Here is a 6,000-nt window from a genome sequence, read left to right as displayed (position 1 = left end):
TCATGTATGCCTGTGGTAGGGGGGGTATTCTCTCTTTGTTCAGCAGACCTTTCTTGGAGCACTTTTTAAGGGCCCAACACTGTTCTGGGGTGTGTCGGGGGGATGGATACCATAATGCACCAAAGAAGTCTGGAACCTGCCACGCAGAGCAGGGGGACACTGAGGCTAAGCAACTTCTTTGCTTACTTGTTCATTGTCTGTGTCCCCTAATAGACTGTGAGCTGAGGGTTGGTGGAGGGGAGTGGTCAGGAAGGGAGGGACTGGGGCAGGAAGCAGGGTGCACTACTATATTCCTGGCACACACTAGATACTCATCAACAATACTTCCTGTATGAATGAATAAACTTGGGACAGTCACCCTGCAATGCCTCGGGTCTGCTACCCTTAAACCACAGTCAGTTCCCAAGTTCCGAGTCTCCCAGGGTTGGCAGCTATGACAAGAGACACAAGTGCCACCCAGCTCAGATCGGGTCCCACTTCCTGGTTGTGTGGCCTTGGGCAAAAACACTTCCCCTCTCTGAGCCAATTTAGTTTTCTCCACTGTAACATGGGAATAACTAAAAGTCTCTAGACTGGGGGGTTGGGGGGGTGGGTCACTGGAGGTCTCTTGCTGGTGATGGCTGGAAACATTGCACTTGGTAGTCAGTTAATCAATACTCAAGGTGTAGTTCAGTGGCTTAATCCTAGCAAACCGAAGCTACAAAAATACTGTCTGTATATATTGCTGTTCCTGGAAGGGTTCCTTATCTCCAGGGGACTGTTGATGACTACTATATAAGTTATAGATTGATCACTGTCTTATGTTTGGGGCAACGCATATGTTCACTTCTGTAATTGATAAAGCTTCCTTTTTATATAATAATCAATAATAGTAACAGTCAGCACTTACCTGGCCCAGCTGTCAGGTGTTGCTCTCCAGAAGAACTCAACTTCTCCTAATGACGCTATGAAATCAGGCCTATTATTTATTTCCTCACGGAAATGGAGGCACATAGAGGTGAAGTAATTTGCCCAAGGTCACACAGCAAGGAAGTGGCAAAGATAGGACATGAACCAGGTTTGCGTCAGGGCCCCTTATCCCCGTGGTCTCTTAAAGAATATGTATAGTACCACCAAGATACTAGAATAAATTCTAAAGCTTAAAACATGTAAGTCTCAATCACTCATTTATTCAATACATTTATTGAGCAGCTTCGGTATGCCGGCAGCCTTTCCAGGGCACCGGGGAAACGGAAGGTAATAGACCAGAATATAAGTCCGCTTGGCCTGTGCTCCCCAGGAGCGTGGTAGGTGCGGGCTGCCAGGGTCCCCGCTGAGCCCCGAGCACAGCGCCGGGCACACAGTAGGTGATCACCTATAGTTCCCTGAAGGCTCTTGCGAATCTAAGTGTCACGCCCGCAAGGCGTTCACGGCCTGGCGGGGCGGAAACAGACCCAACACCACCGAGGCGTCCCGGGGCTTCTGGGAATCCCATCTGTGCGACCCCAGAGGCCTCGAGGAGGTTCTAGGACAGGTCGGGCCCGTGTCCCCGGCGCCCTCTCCGGGGCCATCGCAGTTCAAAAGATCGATTGAGGTGAGTGAGCGAGCCGCGTTCGGGATTCTGGCCAATAGCCCCAAGGCACAGACCCCCCCGCCCCCTCCACCCTTTTGGCTCCGACTCCTGGCTCCTTCGCGATTCCACCTGCGGGGCCTCCCCTCTTCTCCATCCTCGACTCCCGCTACCTTTTCGAAACTTCGGCGCTCCCCTGGACACGTCCTCCCTCCCGGCGACCGTCCCCCGCGTCGGCGCGTGACCAGGGCTCACGGCGCCCCCTCTCCAGCCCGGCCGGGCGCCCGGGATCTGAGAGCGCGAATCCCTAAAGGAGCCTTTCCTCCTAATCCGGAGCATCGCTCGATGCAGTCGGCAGACTCCACCGGAGCCTGGGAAGGCGCGCCCCCGAACCCCCGGGACTGGGGCTGGGGAGGGGGCGGTGCCGGTGCAGAGGTCACCCTCCCGGGGCGTCCGCAGCCTACCATTCGCTCGCGGGCCCGCCGCTCGGCGCCCAGAACGGGAGCTGGTTTGCCGAGTCGCGGGGCGGGGCCTCCCTCAAGCCCATCCCCCGGCGAGGGCGGAGGGAGGAGGAGGAGGAGGAGGAGGAAAGGGGGGGCGGAACACAAAACCAGCAAGGTTTTTTTTTTTTTTTCCTTTTGCATTTAATTAAAAAAAAATTTTTTTTTTTTTTTTTTGCAAACCCGAGGGGTCCTCCCCGGAGCGGGCGCGGGTCCGGGGCGCCCGGGCCGCGGCGCGGGGCGGCGGCAGGGGCCTGGCGGAGGCTGCCGGGCGGCCGCCATGCGATCAGGCAGTGCGCTGACCGGCCCGGCCGGTCGGCCCCTTCTGGGTCCTCCCTTTGCAGCCCGTGCGGGGCCGTCTCGGAGACCCCGCGCCGACGGCTGCTCAAACATCAGGGTGAGTTTCTCACAATGTAGCAATTTCTCTTTAAATCTCTTAACTCTCTCTACCTGCGAGTCGGGGCTGTGACAGGGCGCAAAAGCGAGGGGGGAGTGGGGGTTGGCGGCGAGGGTGTATGTGGGGGGAGCCGGAGCCGGGGCCGAACCCACCCCCCCGACACTCACACACTCAGTCCCCCAACCGGGGCGCAGCGCCCGCTGCCTCTTTTTTCGCTCGGCGCCCACCACCCCTGGCAGCCCCCCCCGCCCCCCGCGTCTCTCCCACCATCATCGCCGCCCTGATTCTGCGGGGACCCCCCCCCACCCCTTCTCCTCTGCCCAAACCGGCCGCCCGGTGCCTCCCCGGCCCTCCCGCCGGCTGCCGGGGATACAATGGAGCGGCGGAAAAACGAGACCTAACGTTCCACGGGGGGAGGGGCGGGGAGACCCCCTCCCCTGGCCCGGAGGCCCCCTCCCCTCGCCCTGCTCCCCGCCTTTCGGGGAAGAAGAAGGCAATGGGGCAGCGGATGATGATTTCCCGGCCGGAGCCGGCAAGCCTGCATCTCCCCCTCTCACCCGTCCCCTGCGCCCCCTCCTCAAATCTTTCCCGGGGGTGCCGGTGAGAAACGGGGCCTCTGGCAAGCCAGGGAGGGATGGATGCGGAAGGAGGCACTGGGTCTCCCCCTCCCCACCGCCCCTAAACAATGAAAGGAGTTGACTTGGTCCCCCACCCCCCCAGCAATGAAAGGAGTTGACCCCCTCCCCCGCTAGCCAGTTAGTCCCGGAGGGGGCCGTTACCGAGGATGGGGGGAGGAAGGAGGTGAGCCTTACCCCTGTCATCTCCCGAGATTTGGGGCGGGCCCCCCATCTCCACCCCCTCGGCCTGAGAATGGGAGGCACCGGGCCCAGCCCGGGCACCGCGCTCGGGTGGTGACCTTTAGACAAAGGCAACCCTTTCCCTGGGGTGAGCCCGGACGAGCCGGGCCCGAGGCCTCCCCGGGCCCCTGTGGAGGGCGGCCAGGCCGCGGGCACCCGGAGGGAGGGATGGAGGAGGAGGGAGGAGGGATGGAGCCATCTGGTTTTCCCATCCTCGGCTGCCCCTCGGCTGCTTCTCCGGCTCCTGTCACGGGCGGCCTCCGGGAGACAAGGGACCAGGGGCGGCCCAGGCCTGGGTCCGCGGCCAGCCGCGAGCGGGGCGAGAAGCCGCGGGAGGGCTCGGGAGCCAGCGGTGATTGGAAGGCACCGCGGCTCCTTCCTCTCCGCACCCCTTTGTTTTGCTTTGTGGTTCTGAGCAGCTGAACTTCCCGGGAGGTGGGGTCAGAGGCCGCTGTGTCAGCTCTCCCCGGGAGGCCGGGGTGACAGGTCCCAGACTCTGGGCTGCAGTGTGCGCCCAGCCTTCTGTCGAGACAGTCAGCCCTTTTTGTCACACAGCCCTACGATACTAAAACATCCTGCGGAATGTAACGTATTGAGTGTTTGCTTTCCCCTCACACCTCCTTTCCCTCGGCGCTTGTCAGGAAAACAGTTTTTAGAAACACCCCAAACTCCACGGCCTGAGATTTATAAATTCTTGGTGCTTTCAACCTCTCCCCTTGCCCAGGGTGGGGATGGGGGGATAGTCAACTCTGACCTCCTGGGGTGGTGGGAAAAGGAAGGAGGTGGAGAGCTCAGGACCCCCCCCCCACGTGTCAGCGTCTATGGGGACTTAAGGGATGCGCTTAGCCCCCCACGCTCCCCCAGAGCTTCCTCACTCCTAGAAGCCAGAAATAACATCTCTCTACCCAGAGAGCATTATGAATTGGCTACTGCTAGATGCGTACACACTGGCCACCATCCTAGGAGGAAGTAGGGTCAGTTATGTTATTCCCATTTTGCAGACTGGCTAATGGAGACTCAGAGAAGTTAAGTGACTTCCAGGGGTCACACAGCCCCGATCTGTAACCATATCAAGTTGTCTCGTTAGGTTCTCTGTACCCCTCTTTGGCACTTTGTCCTTTTGATTTCAGTTGACTTGGGTCTGAAATGTGGACAATACTTAGGAGGCGCTGAATTTTTTTTCCCTGCCTCTGGGTGCTGGTTTTGGGAAGGGGTAAGGAGCATATGGAAGCTGGCCTGAGGGCAGGATGGTTTCCCTAGTGGCTGGAGCAGAGCGTTTGTCTGTAGGAGCTGAGGTTTGGAGGTGTGTGAGTCGGGAGAAGGGGGGCCCCAGGTCTCGCCAGTTGGGGCTTGGGGGGCACCTGGTATTTGGCCCCACTGTCATCCTCCTCCTTCTCCACCTGAACTGGGACTCAGCCCAGATTGCTGTTCCTCTGTCCTTCTGGGAGGGAAACCGAGCTGTTGGGGACCTCTGTTGTCACTCTGCCCCGTGAGCCTCCATGGTGCCGTGATGCAGCTGGCAGAAAACTTTCCTGCCCATTCTCTGCTTGGCCTGGGCGTCAGACTCCCTGTCCCACTCTGTAACCTTAGGCAGCTCCTTTAAGTCACTGGCCCTCAGTTTCCTCCTCTGCTGATGGGGATAATTATAGTTCCCTTAAACTGACCTCGAGGTGGCTGAAAGTATTATCCAAACTTGTCATTCTTATTTCTCATTCAGCTTATGGGGTATGGTGTGCCTGTAGGGGTGGGGAGGCATGTTGGGTGCTGGGCCTTTTAGGGGTGTTGGCAGAAGGCATCCCCCTGGAGGAGTTCCCTGTGGTGGGTAAGGGCCATCTGTAAATAATTCCATGTTGGTGACATTCCCTCCTCCAGCTCTCGGAACTGGGACCCCTTCAGCACTTACTGGTGCTGAGTAAACACTGGGGACGGCACTGAGGGAGATGAAATGGGGGGGGGCCCAGCTTACCCAGTGACGAAGGGAATACAGGGGATCTTACCATTTTACAGATGAGGAAACTGAGTCTGGGGAAACCATGTCTGAGAGGGGACTCTAGGCCAGACGGCAGGGCCGAGGGATGCCTGCTGGGGGATGTGATTGGAGAGGGGCTCCACATTTGTCACCAGAGCTGGGGGACAACACTTTGAGGGACCCCCTGCAAGTAGCTTCCTTCCTGAGATGACAGGCCTAATAAATAATAATAATTCCAGGGGGTGGGGGGCAGGAGGAGAGGGGCTGGCTGTAGGTCTCTCTAGGCTGAGTGCTTCCTGAAAGTAGGGACTGATTTGGGGGGGGTACTGAGGGAATCATGAGTAAGGCCCAAAAGTGATAGGCTTAGGCCCCACCCCCCTTTTTTGCCAGCTTCATTCCCAGAGGCCTCAAGGGCCTTCTCCATCCTTCCCAGGGGATGTGGGGTCTCCCATCTCGTCCCTCTGAGAGGCTGTGAAATGGCCAAGGGGTTAGTGCCAAGCCCTGGGGCCTGGCAGGAGGGGTCCTGGGGTGTTGAGGGGGCTCCCCAGTTTCCTGGGGGTTGCCTTTTAGCCCAGGTCCAGCTGCCATCAGGGTCCCTGCCAGCCCCCCAGCTCTCCCCCGAGGCTGCCTTGACTCCTGGTCTCAAGAATGCAGAGGGCTGATGGTGGGGGGAAGTTAATTGGAAACAGGAAAACATGGCATTCCATTCTAGCCGGCCTGGGCTTGGA

The 6,000-nt window shown here is 58.9% G+C and overlaps 1 protein-coding gene across 3 annotated transcripts in view; it reads left to right on the top strand.

Annotated features, from left to right (window-relative positions):
• The first annotated feature begins 2,129 nt into the window (after positions 1–2,129).
• The window catches only part of BICRA (BRD4 interacting chromatin remodeling complex associated protein), a 74,073-nt gene continuing 70,202 nt past the window's right edge, over positions 2,130–6,000 (top strand). The window contains exon 1 of one of the 3 annotated variants that reach the window (XM_074369337.1): positions 2,130–2,446. The gene's annotated coding sequence lies outside the window, so the exon portion shown is untranslated. The remainder of the gene's footprint in view (positions 2,447–6,000) is intronic. The other 2 variants (XM_074369336.1, XM_074369338.1) reach the window with 2 other exon arrangements.

Source organism: Camelus bactrianus, chromosome 9, assembly GCF_048773025.1.
Source record: "Camelus bactrianus isolate YW-2024 breed Bactrian camel chromosome 9, ASM4877302v1, whole genome shotgun sequence".
Lineage (NCBI taxonomy): Eukaryota > Metazoa > Chordata > Mammalia > Artiodactyla > Camelidae > Camelus > Camelus bactrianus.
This window is presented reverse-complemented; position numbering and strand designations above follow the sequence as displayed.